The 21,232-nt window shown below is 43.2% G+C and overlaps 1 protein-coding gene across 10 annotated transcripts in view; it reads right to left on the bottom strand.

The window, feature by feature from the left end:
* The window catches only part of AOPEP (aminopeptidase O (putative)), a 387,210-nt gene that overhangs the window by 313,150 nt on the left and 52,828 nt on the right, over nucleotides 1–21,232 (bottom strand). For all 10 annotated transcript variants that reach the window (XM_073344962.2, XM_073344964.2, XM_073344963.2 and 7 more), the window contains one exon: nucleotides 18,414–18,534. The gene's annotated coding sequence lies outside the window, so the exon portion shown is untranslated. The remainder of the gene's footprint in view (nucleotides 1–18,413; nucleotides 18,535–21,232) is intronic.

Consider the following 21,232-nt stretch of genomic DNA (forward strand, 5'->3'; position numbering starts at 1 on the left):
AAATCAAGGAGCTCGGGCAAGCGTACCAAAAAGCCAGGGAGGTGAATGGGTGCTCTGGGTCACAGCCCCATACGTGCTGCTTCTACCATGAGCTGCATGCAATTATGGGGGGTGACGCCACCACTACCCCACTACTGTGGGTTGCACGGAGCGAGGAGGATGAGTTATTGGAGGAGGAGGAGGACGATAGTGCACAGACGGCAAGTGGGGAATCCATTTTCCCCCCTAGCTAGGAATTAGTCTTCACGCTGGAGCCAATAGCCTCCCCCCACTCCCAAGGCGGGCTCCAGGACCCTGGAGAAGGCACTTCTGGTGAGTGAGAGCCTGATCAGAGCCACGAGGTGGGTGGGTGGGTTGTTCGCACTGGGCTGTTCGTGTTTAGTTTAAAGGGCTCATCCCTGCTCAGAGCCTCATTGGAGCCACGTGGTGGGTGCGGGGGGGAAAAGGGGGTGTTGTGTGAAGCGATCATCCCAGGGAGCCTGCAGGCCCTCCTTTTATATGGCAAACCCACCAGGTATTGCTTGTTATGGGAAAGGGGGCCCGGCAGTTTGAAAACATTGAAATGAATGCGGAAGAAGCAGAACCCCGCATGCCCCAAGGGCTTACCATGGCTGCCTGCAAGCTGAATTCTGTTGCCCAACCGTGTGTGATGGCTTATTCACACCAAAGTGGCAGGCACTTCAGTATAAGAGACAAAATGCGACCTTGTACAGAAAGAACATGTGCTGTGTACTATGAATTGCCTGTTTCACTGAGAAAGAGTGCCCCCTTTGTTCTCTAAAATGTTATCTTTTAAAATACTACCCTCCCTTTTTCTGCTCCCGCAGGTGCAAATGTTTCAACGCGGCCCCTATCTACTCCGTCCCAGAGGCTGGTCCAGATTAGAAAGCAGAAAAAACGAACTCAGGACAACATGTTCGCCAAGCTCATGCAGTCCTCCCGCACTGATAGGGCCCAGCTGAATGCATGGAAGCAAACAATTGCCAAGTCCCATAATGCATTAAATGAACACGAAGAGAGGAGGGAAGCACGGGATGAGAACAGGCAGGAAGCTATTGTCAAGCTCATGGGGGAGCAAACTGACTTGCTCCACTGTATGGTGGATCCAATGCAGGAAAGGCAGCAAGACCACAGACTGCCGCTGCAGCCCCTGTATAACCGCCCTCCCTCCTCCCCAAGTTCCATAGCCTCCTCACCCAGATACCCAAGGACATGGGGGGGGGGGAGAGGTGGAGGCTACGGGGACCCACACACTCAACCCCAGAGGATTGCACAAGCAGCAGAAAGCTGGCATATCTGAAATTTTGATTTGGTTTCTGGACTTGTCTTTCCCTCCTCCTCCACCCCCCTAACCCAATTCCCTCCCCCCACCCAGGTCTACCTTCTGATTTCTCTCAATGTGTTGTGCAACAAATAATAAAGAACGTTTTTTAAACAATTGTGACTTTATTTCCTTTCATGTATATAGGAGGCGGGTAACTTCAAGAGAAACAAACACAACTGTCACACCGTACCCTAGCCAGTCATGAAACTGGCTTTCAAAGCTTCTCTGATATGCAGCGCGCCCTGCTGCGCTCTTCTAATCGCCCTGTTTTCTGGCTGTGCTAACCTGACCACCAGGCGAGTTGCCTCAACCTTCCACCCTGCCATAAACGTCTCCCCATTACTCTCACAGATATTGTGGAGCACACAACAAGCAGCAATTACAATTGGAATATTGGTTGTGCTGAGATCTAACTGAGTCAGTAAACTGAGCCAGCGCGCTTTCAAACGTCCAAATGCACATTCTACCACCATTCTGCACTTGCACAGCCTATAGTTGAACTGCTCCTTACTACTGTCCAGGGTGCCTGTTTACAGTTTTATGAGCCATGGCATTAAGGGGTAGGCTGGGTCCCCGAGGATAACTATAGGCATTTCAACATCCCCACCAGTAATTTTCTGGTCTGGGAAGTAAGTCCCTTCTTGCAACTGTTCAAACAGACCAGAGTTCCTGAAGATGCGAGCGCCATGCACCTTTCCCGGCCATCCCACGTTGATGTCGGTGAAACGTCCCTTGAGATCCACCAATGCTTGCAGCACCATGGAAAAGTACCCCTTGCGGTTTACGTACTGGTCGCCCCGGTGTTCCGGGGCCAAGATAGGGATATGTGTTCTATCGCCCCGCCGCACTTAGGGAACTCCAGTGCATTAAAGCCATCCAAATGGTCTGCACATTTCCCAAAGTCACTACCCTTGATAGCAGCTGGTCAATGATTGCGTTGGCTACTTGTAGCACAGCAGCCCCCACAGTAGATTTGCCCACTCCAAACTGATTCCCGACTTACCGGTAGCTGTCGGGCGTTGCAAGCTTCCACAGGGCTATGGCCACTCGCTTCTCAACTGCGAGGGCTGCTCTCATTTTGGTGTCTTTGCGCTTCAGGGCAGGGGATAGCAAGTCACAAAGTTCCATGAAAGTGGCCCTACGCATATGAAAGCTTCGCAGCCACTGGGAATCATCCCATACCTGCAACACTATGCGGTCCCACCAGTCTGTGCTTGTTTCCCAGGCCCAGAATCGGTGTTCCACGGCATGAAACTGGCCCAATGCCACCATGATATCCCAATCGCCACATGCCGTGCTTCTAGGAACGTCTCTGTCCATGTCCTCATCACTATCGTAATCACACTGTTGTCGCTTCCTCGTCCAGTTTTGCAGGTACTGCACATACTGCTGGATAATGCGCGAGGTATTTACAATGGTCAAAACTGCAGCGGAGATCTGAGCGGGCTCCATGCTTGCCGCGCTATGGCGCCTGCACAGGTAATCCTGGAAAAAGGGCGCAAAATGTAGGAAAGTAGAGTGGCAGTCAAGAGGTGCTGTTCGGTTCACGATAGCCAAAAAAAGGCAGGAAATGGTTGTCTTCTGTAGCTTTCACGGAGGCGGGAGCCCAGGACAGACAACATGGAGAAGCTAGGTAGTGCGGCAACAGCGGGAGAGCAGAGTTGGCGGCGGAAGCTGTGCTGCTCAGTTCACGATGGCCGAGCAGAGTTGGCAGCGGAAGTGGTCGATGAGGAAGAGAAAGAGTAGATACTTATAGAGATTACATAGAAAGACGAGAGGAAATGCGAGGTGATTCATAGTACCAGGAGAGAAGCGGTGCACCGTACTGCACTGTCTGCTGAAAGCAGTATGGCATCTGCACACCAAAAAGGCGCAAAACGATTGTCTGCCATAGCTTTCACAGAGGGAGGAGTGACTGATGACACACACTCAGAGAATGTTTTTGCCCCATCATGTACTGGGAGCTTAACCCAGAATTCCAGTGGGTGGCGGGGACTGCGGGAACTGTGGGATAGCTACCCACAGTGCACCGCTCCAACATTTAATGCTAGCATCCGTACTGTGGACACACTCCGCCGAATTCACGTGCTTTAGTGAGAACACACAAGACCGAATGTATAAAATCGGTTCTGAAAATTCAAATACAATAATTTCTAAATAATTTTGTACTGTAGACGTACCCTCAGTCTTTTAAAAAATTGAACTAAGACATAAAATATTTTGGGGATTAGAAATTAAAGAAAGTGGGGAATCATGAGGACATCTAGCCCATTCTCTGCCAATGTAGGAATGTTCTCTACAACATTTGTCTAGTTTCTTTTAAATATCCAAAGTGTTGAGGCATCCCTTGGGATATTGTTTCACAGCCTTATATACCTCACTAGTCCAGAACACCTCAGAGAGATTTGTATGTGGATCTCCCACGGTCTGTGCAAAATAGCGGTCAGGATCAGATTCCTTTATTACTCCTTCCCTCTTTTGTGGGAACCCATGGAGTACTCTCTCTATTTGATTGGTATCCCAAGGGGAAGGCCAAGAAGGGACTAAATTGCCCCCCACACTTCTGCCCAGAAAACAAGGTAACATAGCATTGGGCTGTATTACCTTTTCCATGGCCTTCTCCCTTGGCCAAGGGGTGTTTGGGGGACAGCTAGAGCAAGTGGAAGCCCTGATTGCATGTCTCATGATCCCCTTTAGCACAAACCTTATACCATGCCATGGAACCCAAAGTTAACACACAAGGCCTTTTCCTTAGGAGGATCCAAGTAATTACAAAGAGCTGGGAGGATGGAACGACAGCTCATTTCATACTGGGTGTAACTATATCTAACCCCATGCTCAGAGAACATTTAGGAGGACACTCAAAATTCCTCACTGTATTTCCTTTCCTGAACTCCCTCCTGCAAGTATTTCCACATGGGAGAAGTTTTCCCTATTTTTCTTTCATTTAATTCCATTACTGGTAGTTACAGCCTCTTGTACCCTCCTCAGTTATCACATGGCTTCACGCAGTCTCAAACAGTTATCATGCTCCACAGCATTTTAGTTACCCACTTAGGCAAGCTATATGTACATTTAGCTCTTTTAGAACTCAAACTTGCATGGAATCCACTAGCACAGACTCCTGAGCCCATGCAGAGTCACAATGAAATAAATGCACCTTTGCACAAGTGTAGGGACCTACACTAGTAGATTCCAGTGCAAATCTGGCTCAGTACTTTGCCAATTTGGCTTCAGCATTTTACCCCACCCTAGTTTGATCTGCTTAACTAGATACACATATGGCTCCCCATTACCATAACACCATGTGCCTTCTATTTAAAAATAAACAGAATCTTAGAGCTAGAACAAGAGTATTTAGTCAATATTGGTAACAAATGCCACAGACACATCCAGCAGGATGAGTATGGAGGATGGGCCTTGTTTATGAACTGTAGGAGAGCTAACAGAGCCATGACCACTATCTCTGTACAATGCCTTGGCTTGAAGCCTGACTGCAAATACAAGCAGGAAAGACAAAAAGTTCTATATGCTATTGTGGCGATACTGATTTTATGATTAATGCACTACACTGGGACTCACATAATCTGGGTTTTGTTCCTGACTCTACCACAGACTTTTGGCAAGTATCTTAATCTCTGTGCCTCAATTCTCCACCTATAATGTGAGAATGACTGGGACATTAAGATGAATGTATTAATGCTTGTGAAATTCTCAGATACTATGGTGATAAGCACCATAGAAAATCCTACAATAATAAAAATAACATTGTAGTTCAGTGCACACAAACAAAAGGTAACATTTAATTAGAGGATTTATTAATGTATTTCTAACTATGTAATTAGTTGTTACATACAGCAAGGTTAGGAGGAACCAAAGCACTGCACCGATAAAACTCAATTAAAGTATGAGTAAAATTCATTTGAATGAAAATTAAATCCATTTAAATCATTTTTACAAAAAATTATTATTTTAGGACATGAAATCTCAGATTCAAGGCAGTCACATGTTTCAATGCAGCAAATAAAAATGTGGGGATTCAGGTTAAGATGTTTCTGTTAATTGAGGTTGACATATATGATCACACGTCTCAAAAAAAAAAAAAAGTAAATAAGGTGAAAGTGTATTGCTTTTGTCTTGCACCTCCCCATGACTTAGGCAACTGATTTGAGCACCTTCCAAAAATTATAAAGAATGCACATCAAAACTCCCTCTCCTCCCCTTCTCAATCCCCCTCACCACAGTCTCCATCTTCCTTTCAAGGACTGGCTTTAGTTTATTTGGTATGTATGGGTTTCTGGGTCTTTGGGTTTTTTTTAAATATAGTGCTATTGTGGGAAGTCTGGTCAAAGAAAGAGGTTCTATATTTTGTTCTGAAGATGATGAGATTCAGAGTCATCCTGATATCTTCCATGGGTTAGTTCCAGCTACATGGGGCAATCATGGAGAATGCACTATTTTCGGTGCATGACTCTCTCTCAAAGACAGTTCCATTTTTCCAGGGGAATGTGGATGCCATTGGAAGTCATGATCCCACCGAGTGAGGTGGTCCCTTAAGTAACTTGAGACAACCCTGGGATTCTGATGGGCAGAATTGAAACTTTAAACTTGACCCAGTATTAAACTGGGAGATGGTGAAGACAGAGCACTGGCGTGATGTGCTCATGGTAGTTTGTTTTACACAGAGACAGGCTACTACATTCTGAACCAAAGGTAGCTTTTTTGTGGATTTTTGGTCAGACCCTGATGTTCAGAGAATTACAACAATCAACTCTCAAGGTCACATATCTGTGGATCACTGAGGTTATGTTCGGCTCTGACAGGAGGTGGTCGTGTCCTCTTTCCAGCCATAGATGAAAAAGGGCATTTTTTACTTATGTGATTAAGTTACCCAGAAGCAAGGCAATGGACTTCCTTGGTAATCTGAGGGCAGACACCCTCATTGTTAAAACAGGGTGAGTTCTTTAAAGTGCTTCCCTTTCCCCACCATCACCACCACACTTGTTCAGGTATTCAGCTTCTACCAGCTTCTCTTCAACCACCTGCTGTTATCAGACATCAGACAGGTGCGGGGTGATGCTCTTTGCATTTGATATGAAAGTGATACAGAGCTGAATGCCATTGGCATATTGCTAGCACTTCAGTCCATATTGTCTCAACATGCCTTGGGTGCTTCAGAGAGAGAGAGAGAGAGAGAGAGAATGCACACAAGAAAAACAGGGAAGGGCATTTATCCTAGTAGGGTTCCACAGGTAACACCTCTGGAGCTGGAGGAGAAGGTGTCCATCATGACTCTCTAGGTGAAGTCTGAGAGGAATGAATGAAGCCACATCAGCATAGTTCTGCTAACCAGGGGATAACTCTGAAAACTGACAACAGAATTCCAGGTTTGATAATATCAAATACAGCAGAGAGGTCCAGCAATATAAGTAGGAGTATCTGGCTCTTGTCCAGTCATGAGATGATCATCCAATACCAACAGCACCAATTCCTTTCCATGTACTGGCCTGGAGTTTAAATGGGAGGAGTCCAGAACATTGACTGTATATAGGTGGAGTTAGAGTCAAGCTTCAGCAAGCTTCTCAGTTAAATTGCTCAGCAATGGGAAGTTTGAGACCAATCAGTATTTGCAGATGTTAGCTGCGTGGGGGAATGGTTTCTCAGGTATTGGCCACAATATTGCACGCATTCATGGTAGATTTTCCTCCTCACCTACAAGGTTCTGATGACCTAAGTTCCTAGAAGATCCCAGTTGCTCTGAATACTTTTTCACGTGTTAAGGAGGGCCTTGATCACTAACAGATGGAGGTTAGATTTTCCTAAAGTGCCTCTAGAATTTCCAGATACAAGAATGGAAAGATTCAGGTAAGAAATGTATTGTGTTATTGTAGCTATGCGCATTGCACAGTTCCTGGTATCCCGAGAGTCTGCCTGAACACAGATGATTTTTCTCTATAGTACTTAGTTCATAGGTCTTAGATACGTGTAAATAACATTTCAGGTACAGGGCCAACTTTTCTGCTTATGTAAACAGTCAGGGGCTCCATTGACTTCAGGGACGTTTTGTCCATTGGACACCCATAGAGAATTATGTAGTAAAGTTAAAATGTTTTGCTTCAGCTTTGTTATTTCCTGTAACAGCCCAAATTTTACAGAGTGACACAAAATAAACTACACTTGTGTAAACAATATGTATATACAGAGAATGCATATGTGAAGATGAGATTATAGCATGCTGTATAAAGATATTCTGTGGGCTGGCAATAAGAGCAAAAGCCTGAGCATTTAGATGATCCTGCGTACTAATTACAGAGAAGGCACTGATGCACTGTATAACAGAGGACAAATAATTTATAATGGCATTATGTTTTTATACCAATCTTCATAAGAGCAGCTCCAAGCATTTGCTAGTCATCAATTATCAAAAATCTGAAGTGAAATTCTGGCCCCATGAATTCAGTGGGAGTTTTGGCATTAATATTAAGTGAGCCAGAATTTCATGCCTGGTTTCTAGCTAAACAGAAAACACCTGATCATCACAACGTAATTTTCCAAAATTTGAATTTAATAGGCAAACACTGGGAAGAGGGAAAACAAGCAAGCAACCAGAAAGTGGTAAGGTTTATTTAAAAATCCTACTTAGATTGTAAGCTCCTAGATGCTACAACAATACCAACAAACAAACCAGACTTTCAACAGAACCCAGATCCAATTCTCACTATTTGCTATAAATTAGTCTATATCGCTTTCATTTCATGTTCTCTGTGGTTCACTTTTGGGGCATGCACAAAGTAAGTCGTAAGTGGTTTTGTTTGGGTATGTAGAGTGTAACACAGGGGGTAAGTTATTAGTGAAATTTTTTTGTAAAAAAAATGAGCACATTTTTATCTTTTGGTTTATTTAATTTCTAAACAACTTTTTTTTTGCTTATCTCTGCACACATACAATTCAAATAAAAGCAACTCTAGGATATTAAAAGGCAATAATATAGCCAAAAGTAAACACTGAAAATGTGTAAAAACAGAAGCCCTAGAATTCCTAATTAAGCCGCACAGATGGCTATGAGGTAGGTATTCTAAAGCAATAGAGCTGAAATATTTTCTCATTGTAGACAACTCTTAAGAAAGACATGCTCTTGTAGTCCACCACTTCCTCACTAAAGTCCAATTCAATACCTTTCCCTCTGACCACTATAGCATTCACTTCATGAAAATGGACAGTAATTAGAGAGACAAAATGAAAATTAAACTGGCTTTAGTGTGATGGCTATGACTGCTTTGTTATATCCCCTCCCACTCATTTTGTACCTTGGTTGGTCATTTCCTTTCCCTGGATGTAGGAACCTTACATTTATCATTGCCAAATTTCCCCTTATTGCTTGCAACTACATGGCTCTGTCATTCTGCAATTTTAAAGCAGCCTTCTTGTGGGTGCAGAAATGTGGTGATTGTTTTACGTTTGCATTTAAGTTTTGTTGGTCAAAAAGCCTTTTGGAAATCCACAGAATCTAGAGCTCAGATACAGCTCCCAGAAACATCACACCCTGAAGTTCTCACAGAAGCAGCCTGTGGACCACTTGGAACTATTCTTAGTCCATGTTTGAGAACCACTGCCGAAAAGTATTAGACCACTGACAAAGTGAGGCACAGAGAGATGAAGCAACTTGCTGAAGATCATACAGAAAGTCAACAACAGAACCAATAACTGAAACCAAGTGCCTTGACTCTCAGTTACCTGTCTAACCTCGAAGCAATAGTCACTCTTTGTGCTTCAGTGCATTTTAACAACATTTAAACATAAAATGAAAAAGGTGTTGTAAGTATTTAAATTGTATATGGGTGATCTATGTATGCAGTATGTATTTGTTGTTTCAAATAGTTCCCTATTTTCACTCGCTATTCTTTTGATAGGGATAATTTTTTTTAGTAGTCGTCTTGGCAGGACATTCATCCAATAAAAGGAAAACAACAAACCTATGTAGGTGCTTGTAGATATATGCCTTAGCCTTCATTAGCTGCTCCTCTGGGACTAACACTATAGTCCTGGAATACAAAGCCCCATAACAGTAGTAATTTTAGAATGTTAAGTGTTCCTTTAATGCAGTGATCCCCCGCCCCCACCCCTGGAGCCAGGGCCAGGAGCTCGGCTCCCGGGGGAGGCACAGACAGCGGTAAGGGGGCCAAGGCTGGGGGCAAGATTTCTTGAACATTCTTCAACAAAAAAACTTCAGAAACAGACTTCAACGAGAAACTACAGAACTGGAATTAATTTGCAAACTGGACACCATCAAATTAGGCCTGAATAAAGACGGGGAGTGGATGGATCACTACAAAAAGTAATTTTTCCTCTGCTGATACACCTTCTTGTCAACTGTTGGAAATGGGCGACATCCACCTTGATTGCACTGGCCTCATTAGCACTGACCCCCCACTTGTTAAGGCTTTTCATGTGCTGTAATATTTATACTGCTTACTGTATTTTTCACTCCATGCATCTGATGAAGTGGGTTTTAGCCCACGAAAGCTTATGCCCAAATAAATTTGTTAGTCTCTAAGGTGCCCTAAGGACTCCTTGTTGTTTTTGCTGATACAGACTAACACGGCTACCCCTCTGAAATTTAGAAAGAGTAATTCACTTGGGGAAAATAAACCAAGTCTGTAAAATCACAGCCCCAAAAGTAGTTTTAGAACATATTAAGCATCTGAGAGCATGGGGTTAAGAAGAGAAACACATGTAGCCCTCATAATACAGGTTGCTATAACCACTCTTTCCCACCCTCCCCCACTAAAAAGAGCTCCCTATTAGACAAGAGATTTCTGAGGAGGAAGAGCTCCTCTGCCATACAAAAGCCTGGGTTGTAGCCTGAGCTAATAAAACCTTTTTGTTTCCTTTGTTACAAGTGGTTCACTCTTGATTTCAACAATAAAACCTTTGGGGAGAAAAAAATGCTACTGAAAGACTTTTGTTGATGGACCAGCTGGCCCACACCATCAGCTCAAAGCCTCATGAAAGGGGCAAAAAATCATTAGCTTCTCTCTTTTATGGCTCTGGTGAAAAGATATATACGTGAAGTTACAGGGGTGCATGTTGGGATCATCTTCATACAGTGCAGGAGCAACAGAGGCAAGAATGTACTGCTGCTTCAAGGGCTGTGGTTGGGGGGAGGATCAGGGAAGGCAAACACAAGAAACACTTCCTTTCCCCTTATGTCCTTTGATATTCTTGTTGCTAAAATTTTTGAAAAATCACTTGTGTACATAATTACCGACAAGGAAGGCCACCTTGTTAGGGGGGTGGGGAAGGAATCTACCCAAATGTTTTACCAAGATCACAGAATTTTAATCTTTAAACTCAATTTTGGTCATTAGTCTTGCAATTAATGCCACATTTCAAATGCATAGACTTACTAAAGCAATTAGGATTTGATCCATTACAGTGTATAACTGTTTTTCAAACTGGGGACCCAGTACTGGGTCGTGGAATGTAAGGCATTGGGTCGTCTTGCTCTGGTCAGCACCGCTGACCAGAAAGTTAAAAGTCCCATTGGCGGTGCTGCCCAGCTAAGGCAGACTACTGCCTACCTTTTCCGACACCGTGCTGTGCCCCAGAAGTGGCCAGCAGTGGGTCCAGCTTCTACGCCGGGGGGGGGGGGGGGGCCACAGGACTCCGTGCGCTGCCCCCGTCCTGAGCACCAGCCCAGCAAATGGGAACTGGGGGGGGAAGGGCAGTGCCTGCGGGTGAGAGTCACACAAAGCCACTTGCGTGCCTCTGCCTAAGAACCAGACCTGCTGCTGGTTGCTTCCAGGGCGCAGCACGGTCCACGGTGCCAGGACAGGCAGGAAGCCTCCCTCTGCACCCCGGCTGTGCCGCTGACCGGGAGCCACTGGAGGTAAGTCCGTGCCTGAACCCCGCAGCCCGATCCCCTGCCCCAGCCCTGAGCCCCCCGCAAAACCCAGAACCCCTTCCTGCATCCCAAACCCCTCATCCCCAGCTCCACCCCAGAGCCTGAACCCCTAGTCCAGAGTCCTGATCCCCTCCCACACCCCAGCCCTCAGCCCCCCAACCCAGAACCCCTTCCTGCACCCCAAACCCCTCCTCCCTGACCCCACCCCAGACCCTGCACCCCCAGCCCAGAGCCCTGCACCTCTCACACAGCCCAACCCCCTGCCCCACCCCAGAGCTTGCACCCCCAGCCCAGAGCCCTGATCCCCTCCCACACCCCAACCCCCTTTCCCCAGCCCAGAGCCCCCTCCCACACCCTGAACCCCTCATTCCCAGCCCCACCCCACAGCCCTCAACCCCGCACCCTAAGCCTCTGTCCCAGCCCTGAGCCCCTCCCACAGCCCAAACCCCTTATCCCCAGCTCTGTTGGGTCGCGGGCATCAACAATTTTCTTCAACTGGGTCCCCAGAAAAAAAGTTTGAAAACCACTGGTGTATAATACATACAAATACTTCCTACTTTTAGGCCACTACATTTCAGTTACAGAAATTAACTCAGATTCCATAGTGATAAGGGCTACATAAGTACCTAGATCAGCAGGATGCTTGATGTATTCAGATTTAGTTTGAAATTGTTAATTTTTAAACAGTCTTTAGTTTCAATGTATATTTCATAGCTATGATATTAAATTGCAATATCCCCCCCTCCCTAAAAAAGTGACTATAATGAAAATATTGTGGGAGTTTTAGCGAATAAAGCAGCCTTTAATAACATTTTCTACTTGGTAGCTACCCTGACTCACTGAAAATTATAACAGTTCATATCCAAGTAGATCTCTAGATGTTTATTTGATATCTAGTATGATTAGAAGAAAATAGAGTGTCTGTATGGATGTTTTTATGATTCTAAGTTCATTCATTAACATGTTTCATGAGCTACATGGTTGAGATTTGCAAAGCCTATCGGGGATTTAGACACATAACTCCCACTGACGTTAATGGAGTTTGTGTGGCTAACCTTGTGGTTGGCTTATCCGTTCTAATTATTGTAAAAAAGCTCTAAAATGAGGAATAGTGAAGCCAAAAGAACACACAGGATAACTTAGAAATAAGTCTTTGAACTATAGATGGAGAAATCACCGGTTATGTTTACTATATACCAACAACCAATCCAAGGGCAAAATCTCCCCAAATTACACTAGGGATCTCTGCTGCATTTTCCAGACTCATATTACACACAAATTCCAGTAATACAGTGGAAGTTCTGTACTAATTTTATACATAGAATTCGCAGTAAAGGTCTACAGTATGGACTAGAAAGGGAGATTATTGCCTTAAATCAAGGTACTAGTTTTTTAAAACTTCTTATCCCATAAAAATTTACACTTCAGAAACCAAGAAATCCAAAAATCTGCCTGGATCTATTTAGTAAGCATTTTCTTTATCAAGATATTAAAAGGAAGAAGTGACAACTTATACTTTTTAAAAGGATGTGGCCTTTTATTCACTAATCTAGATAAGAAAGACAATTTCCTAGAAATTCACAATTATTTTTATATACCATTGGAACAAAACAATCTGAGTTAAAATGTATGCAAATTTTATTACAAGGATATGTATACATATTTAAAACTTTATTATTCAGCAGCTTTTGTAAATCTCTACTAAAATATTTGTCAGTATTGTACATTATAAGAATCCCTCGTGCTTGGCAATCTTTTATTACTTTTTTCTGGTGCAGCTACTGACATATCCTGTGCCAACAATGGTTTCCCTCATATAGGTCACATTTTTGGGGACCTAATGTGTTCTTCTTTGTGTGGGCAAATCCATAGGAAAACCAAATCCACTTTGGATTATACCAGCTAAAGTCACATGTACAAGAAAGACGAGACGCTTGTCACTGTTTTTTAAACAAACTATCTTAACCGATATAGAAGGCAAGACAAACATTATACAAAATCCTTCCAAACCAAAGCATATTTCTTATTTCTCCATAGACTCTCATCAGAGCATAATAATTGATGGTATTCATATATCCTTTCAGAGCAATATAAAAGATGTGTGTTTTCCAAGTTCAAAATAGAAAGTAATAAAGCAAGAATTAACAGGATTCAAAAGCACAGACGTTTCCTCTCCTCATAACGTGAGTTATGAGGAGAGGCTGAGGGAGCTGGGATTGTTTAGCCTGCAGAAGAGAAGAATGAGGGGGGATTTGATAGCTGCTTTCAACTACCTGAAAGGGGGTTCCAAAGAGGATGGCTCTAGACTGTTCTCAATGGTAGCAGATGACAGAACGAGGAGTAATGGTCTCAAGTTGCAGTGGGGGAGGTTTAGATTGGATATTAGGAAAAACTTTTTCACTAAGAGGGTGGTGAAACACTGGAATGCGTTACCTAGGGAGGTGGTAGAATCTCCTTCCTTAGAGGTTTTTAAGGTCAGGCTTGACAAAGCCCTGGCTGGGATGATTTAACTGGGAATTGGTCCTGCTTTGAGCAGGGGGTTGGACTAGATGACCTTCTGGGGTCCCTTCCAACCCTGATATTCTATGATTCTATGATTCCAATGTACTGCTATTTTAATAACAAAAAATGTAATCCTCCCAAGTGATCTTGCTTTGGAAAGCATATGGCATTTACAATACACAAACCAGTAACACCTTTTTAAAGAATTTACAGTAACTTAATTAAAAATACTTTGACTTTAGGTGCCTAAAAATTAGCACAGAAGCAATTGCACATTTCATTTGATCCAAAATGTCGTACATGACAATTTAGAAAAAAAAAAAAGATTTTTGCCTCACGAATATATCATGTATAAAAGCCACCATATTAGGAGCCCACTCGAGCTCTGCCGCCAAAGCCAAAGACCAAGGGCTTTCACCGCAGGCAGAGGGCCTATATCCTGAGCCCTGCTACCCAGAGATGAAGCCTTGAGGCTTGGGCTTCAGCCCTGGGCAGATGGGCTTGGGGTTTGGTCCTGGACCCCAGCAAATCTAAGCTAGCCCTGGCGACCCCATTAAAATGGGGTCATGAGCCACTCTGGGGTTCCGACCCTCAGTTTGAGAAACAGTGCACTCAGAGCATGATTGTCGCAAAGCAGCACATCTTATCCCACCTGCCAAGAAGGCAGCCATGGGGAGGACAGGCTGAGGGTTCCTCCAGATCCTGCAACTTTCTTGCCTCAGTCCTTCAGCTTCCCCTGTGTAAATGGAGGACATGTGGAGCCGCTCTTACTGCACCAACATCACTCTGACTGGGTACAGCCCCCAATCAGTCAATATTTGGCGCCTACTCCCCCAAGTTCTGATGCCTAAAAGAGAACAAGTGTATGTACAATGACACAAAATCCCTGATCCAGCACCTCCCTAGAGCAGGATCCCCTCACACATTGTATTGCCTAAATCAAGAACAAGTGAAACAGCTCCAACTGCACCAAAAAATGTCTGGATCCCGTTACGTGCTGGTATGACAATGCCACAAAAAGACTCCAGCTCTAGCACTTGCTTCTTGCTGGATTCAGCCAAGTTTTAATCCCTATCACCCAAATTCCAGTGTTTAAAGAGAAACTGTTTTGTTTTGCCTCATCTACTGCACCTTAAAAATCCAGACACCAATATATTCCAGAGCAAGAGTACTGAAAATCTTAGGTCTAGTATCTGGTTCCTGTAATCCTACCACAAATCCAGAAAAGGTGCATTAAAATAGAGAACAAGTGATACTTCTACTGTTCCATTAAAAAAGAGAAGTCTGCAAACCCACTCCCGCCCCAGAAAATACACCCGGGTAGAAGAAAGCTGCAGAAACCCTAATATGCATGAGTCTCTTGCTGGATTTTTATTATTTGTTTCAGGATGTGTTAATCAAGATCCCAAAAAATGATATAGTGACCATGGGCAATTTTAACACAAAGGTGGAAGTAACAATGATGGATTGGATAAAGTTACAGACAAATGCAGAATGGTTTGGACATGAAATGGTGAATGATTAATAGAAATTTGAAGGGAATAACCTACTGGTGGGTGGAATATTATTTCCTCATAAAGAAATTCATAAAGCAACATGAAACTCTCCCCTATCCCATGGTACTACAGAGTACCAGACAGATCATTTCTGCATTTCCAGAAAGTTTCCCAGCTCACTGGCAGATGTGTATTTATACAGGGGAGCAGAGGTCAGCAGCAATCAGAACCTTTGTATCACTTAATTGAAGATCAAGAAGGTTAAAACAAAGACCATGCATCACCAGGCACAATTAAATGACCCAAATACAAAAAGCCCTTTTCAGCTTCAACTGAAGAACAGGTTCAGTGTTCTAATGTACGTAACTGAAGAAAACCAAAGATGGGTGGGAAAACTGCTTTCTAACAACAACAAAATCAAAAAAGGAAGAATGGATTAGCAATATTACTTAGGAATCTGCAGAAAAAAAAGTGTAAAGCAAAAATTCATGAATGCTAAGACACATAAAGACAAGCAAGTGGCAAAAGTAGAGATCCAGTTAGAGAGGTAAAAAGGGGTGCCAGAAGAGATAAAAGGGCAAATATAGATAGAAAATGTCAAGATGCTGAAGATGCTAGCCAAAAAGGTGACATTACAACCTTGTATAAGACGAACAGTTAATAGTACTGGAGGCCCTACTACAGATGCAGATGGAAATACTTAATACAGAACAAGAACAACAGAAAAGATGGCCAGAACATTTTCAGGCAGTTTTAAACTGACCAAGCACATGTGAACTATTAGAAATATGTGACAAAGACCTACTACTAAAGCTTGATATTGATTTAGAAGATATTACAATTGAAGATGTCAGAAAAATCATCAGTAAAGTGAAATATGGGAATGCCTCTGGAGAGGAAAACATTACTCGAGAGATGCTTAAAGCAAGTAACAAAACGTCCCACAGACTTTCCTTGTATTTTGGGATAGACTATGGAACGAAGAAAAGAACCCAACCCAATGGAAGAAAAACCACATAGTAAAATTGCCAAAGAAGGGTGACCTACCAACTGCAATAACTGGGGAGGAATCACATTACTCATGTGCAACATCATTCTGGAATGCAGGGGCGCTGGAACAAATTTTATAGTGGGGGAACTGAGAGCCACTGAACCAAACTGTAAACCTTGTATAGGATGGAAACCACTTCAAGCCAGAGGGTGCAGCATCCCTAGCACCCCTAGTTCCAGCATATATCAAAAAGCAAATAGACCTTCAGCTTGGAGAGAATCAAGCAAGTTTTAAAAAGAGATCATGTGCAGACCATACTGTTGTTCCATAATATCTCTGAGAACAAAGTGTGGAATGGCAAGCATCTCTTGTGATATATTTTATAGATTTCTAGAAGACTTTTCACAGCATACACAGAAATGGTCTTTGGAAAATTATGGTATACAAAAATAATTTAAAGATAATTAAAATAATCAAGGATCTATACAATGCCAAATGTGCATTCAGAGATGGTGATATCATCAGCCAATGGTTTCCAGTGGCAATTCTAGTAAGGCAAGGGTGTATTATTTCCCCACTATTGTTGCACTGGTCAAAGACTATGTCATGAGGAAAGTAACTGCAGAAGGCAACTGAGGAATTTTATAGGCAAAAGATAGAGCACAATAAGGATTAGCTTGTTTTTGCTGACGATACTGTCCTGCTTAGTTCAACACATGGCTTCATGGAAGAAAAGACCCAGCTTTTGGCAAATACAGCTATAGCAAGGGAAGACAAAAATACATGGCGATCTATGTCCCCAAAAGTGGACATCAGAGTGGATGAAAACCACTTGAAGAAGTAAGCTATTTTATCTATCTAGGGAGTGAGATGTGCCATGAAGGCAACACTATGCTAAATGTCAAAGAAGCAAACAATTTTCATAAACTTGAAAAAATTTGTAAAAGTAATATGATTGTCACTGACAAAAATACAATTTTTTAACAGCGGCATCATGTCTATCTCCATTTATGGAGCACAGTCATAGAAATCTACAATGCAAACTGATAAGAAGATCCACTCATTCCAAAATAAATGCCTGCAGAAGATCTTCAGACTCCATTGGAAAGTATTTCTTGCAACATCAGAAATTCTAAGTAGAACAAACAATCTAAAGCATCAAATATAGTAAGACAATGGACATATTTAGGACACATTTTAAGGATGCAACCAACTCAACTTCCATGGCAAGTGATAATATGGACACCACTGTGGGGCCAGAGCACGGGCAATTAGGCAAATCCCTGATAGGAGTTAATGGTATTGGACCAGGATTAAAATAACATGGTGCTTTCCCTTCTAAACAAGCTTTGTCCTCTACTTTCCTAGCATCATCATGAGTTGTTTGAAATACATTCCTGCCAAGAGGTCTCCATTGTTCTTGGTATTGTACAGAACAGTTTGTAATCCAGATTACCTTTATTTCCCTGAACTGTAACTGTGGTTATCAGTAAGGTTCTTTTTAGTAAGTTAAAATATCATTCCTGTTTATATCCGACATGTGATTCATTAGAAATTAAGCCCTGGTCTAAACTAAGAGTTGAGGTCGAATTTAGCAGCATTAAATCGATTTAACCCTGCACCCGTCCACATAACAAAGTCCATTTTTTTTGACTTAAAGGGCTCTTAAAATTGATTTCCTTACTCCACCCCCGACAAGGGAATTAGCGCTGAAATCGGCCTTGCCAGGTAGAAGTTGGGGTACTGTGGACGCAATTAGATGGTATTGGCCTCCGGGAGCTATCCCAGAGTGCTCCATTGTGACCGCTCTGGACAGCACTCTCAACTCAGATGCATTGGCCAGGAAGACGGGAAAAGGCCCGCAAACTTTTGAATTTAATTTCCTGTTTGGCCAGCGTGGCAAGCTGCAGGTGAGTGCAGAGCTCATCAGCAGAGGTGACCATGATGGAGTCCCAGAATCGTAAAAGAGCTCCAGCACGGACCGAATGGGAGGTACGGGATCTGATCGCTGTATGGGGAGAGGAATCTGTGCTATCAGAACTCCGTTCCAGTTTCTGAAATGCCAAAACGTTTGTCAAAATCATGAACCTGCCCCATTAGCACCATGATGCCCGCATTGCCAGGACCCGTGCTTTGAGAGAAGTCTGTGTCCATGTCCTCATCACTCACGTCACTGAGATGACGTCGCCTACTCACCCAGTTTCGCTTTGCCAGGTTCTGGTGCTGCATCTACTCCTGGATAATGCGCGTGGTGTTTAATGTGCTCCTAATTGCCGAAGTGATCTGAGCGGGCTCCACGCTTGCCGTGGTATGGCATCTGCACAGAAAAAAGGCACGGAATGATTGTCTGCCGTTGCTCTGACGGAGGGAGGGGTGACTGATGACATGGCTTACAGGGTTGGCTTACAGGGAATTAAAATCAACATCAAGGAGAAACAAAAACAACTGTCACACAGAATGGCCCCCTCAAGGATTGAACCCCCAATGCTCAACCCAATGCTCAACTCACTGAGCTATCCCTCCCCCGGTATTTCAGGCAGGACTGAATCTTCATTAAACTTTTCAAGGTGCCCCTGACAGACCTCACCGAAATGATTGTCAGCCGTTGATTTCAGGGAGGGAGGGAGGGAGGAGGGAGCAAATGAATACAAAACAAATCTGGTGTATTTCTTGTTTTGATCCACTCCATCTATCTTTTACATCTTTGGCTGGCAGCAGACGGTGCAGCAGGATTGCTAGCCATCCTCATCTCCTGGTTGCTCGGCAGAAGACGGTATAATAGGACTGCCGGCAGGACTAAAGAGAATGACCTGGTCAGGTCACTCCTATTTTAGTCCCTGCGCCCATGTCTGCCCAGGCGCTCCTGACCGACCTGACCGAGGTGGCCAGGAGCACCTCGGACATGATGACGATGGTTATCAGGCCTATTGCACTGTCTGCTGCCACAAGGCAATGGGTTGCTGCTGCTGAGTAGCAATGCAGTACTGCGTCTGCCAGCACCCAGGAGACATACGGTGACAGTGAGCTGAGCGGGCTCCGTGGTATGGCGTCTGCACCAGTAACTCAGGAAAAAAGGCGCAAAACGATTGTCTGCCGTTGCTTTCACGGAGGGAGGGAGAAAAGGAGAGCCTGACGACATGTACCCAGAACCACCTGTGACAATGTTTTTGCCCCTTTAGGCATTGGAATCTCAACCCAGAATTCCAATGGGCAGTGGAGACTGCGGGAACTGTGGGATAGCTACCCAGAGTGCGACGCTCCGGATGTCGACACTAGCCTCGGTACGGTGGAAGCACTCCGCTGAGTTAATGCACTTAGTGCATTTTGTGTGGGGACAAACACAATCAACTATATAAAAACGATTTATAAAAAAACAACTTCTATAAATTCGACCTAATTTCGTAGGGTAGACATACCCTAAGGAAATAGCATTCTTTAGAGAACAAGTGCACATCACAATTTTTTTTTCACCACTAGCAACGATTAGCCAGCAAAGACCTAGAAAAATAGTAAGTGGGGAAAGGAGTGAGAATATAGCTAAACAACATTGTTTTGTTTGTTTTTTGTTTTTTAGCAATGACATTAGCAGCTAGTGGAATGGTTTATCACATTTCTGACATTTTGCTTTTCATCTTAATGTCTATAGTTGTTTATAAGCAGAGGGTGGGATTTGAAAAGAGGCTAAACTGTCAAACAAAAAAGGAACAATGAGATTTACATTTGTAGAGTCAGAGTGCAAAAACAGTTAATATGATTATGACTACATTTAATGTGTGGGCATAAATAAATAAAAATCAGGGACCTCTCTTATCTCTCCATTAATCATTTCCTAAACCCCATCTCATCCCCATAGCAATTCTCCTTCAGCTTGTAACCTCAGTCAATCTACAACCTAACCTGTCATCTACAATCATTAATTTATTTAGCCTTATTACTAAACTCAAAGAAGTGTTTTGTTATGTAAAATTTTTATATGTGGAATGTTTAGTGATATGCCCAAGTTGATGCAGCAAGCCAGCATCAGAACGTTGGCCTTAGAGTTAGGAGTCCTAACTGCAAGCAACACTCCATCCCTTACATACAAAAGGTTTTGTTTTGAAAATGGTTAGAAAGAAAAATATGCATGTAGTGAAAAATCCAAGCAGCTATCATGACATCTCTCAAAGATATCTCTGCTTTATATTCTCAGGAACCATTCCAGTTAGGTGACAGCTAATACACTGTGTGCATCTACAGTGTGTGTACTTCAGTAAGGCTTCCTACAGCTGTCTCTGCACTTCGTGCAACTTACTGCTCTTTATAGCTCAGCTACTGAAAAAAATTAAGGTGGCCTTCACATCATGCTGAAATCTTTTTTGAAGTTTGTGCTGCCTTGTTGGCATTCACAGAAAGTCCTAAGGCCAAATTCTCTACTGATAAAAACTGGTGAAGTTCTGTCAACTTCAGTGGAGCTGTGCCAATTCACAACAGGAGAAAATATGGTCAACAATGTATACTTAACAGTTCTGCACACTAGTCCTTCCTTCAGTGTTTACACTTCAACCTGAGAGGAAGCTGTTCTAACTAAATGACCTCAAGTTCAGACATTTGGAATTATTTTTTCCCAGATGTTCTCCAGAATCCTTTCCTTCAAGCCCTTAGCATTTCAGCAGGTGACATGAGTTCCCACAGAGTTCCAAAGGAAGTGCTGCAGGACCTGTCACATTGGGTGATGGGGCAAATTGGGCATCAGAGGACTGATTGTAAGTGGCTAATTAATCCCCTCCAATGGGAGTCTGGAAACAAACAAAATGAACAGGAACAACTCATGGTGATCTGGACTTTGAGAACAATTCATCTATCTCTAACAAGCTCTGTTCTGATGAGCCTTTTCAATCATGTTAAGATAACATCCTCCTTTTTGTCCATTAAGACAGGGCCGTAATGTTGCTTTGTGAGATAGCCAAAATTCACTGAAACAAGGGTAGGATACAAAAAATAAAAACCTCTCCAAATCATTAATTGAATGTTTCATT

Source organism: Lepidochelys kempii, chromosome 5 (genome assembly GCF_965140285.1).
Source record: "Lepidochelys kempii isolate rLepKem1 chromosome 5, rLepKem1.hap1, whole genome shotgun sequence".
Taxonomy (NCBI): domain Eukaryota; kingdom Metazoa; phylum Chordata; order Testudines; family Cheloniidae; genus Lepidochelys; species Lepidochelys kempii.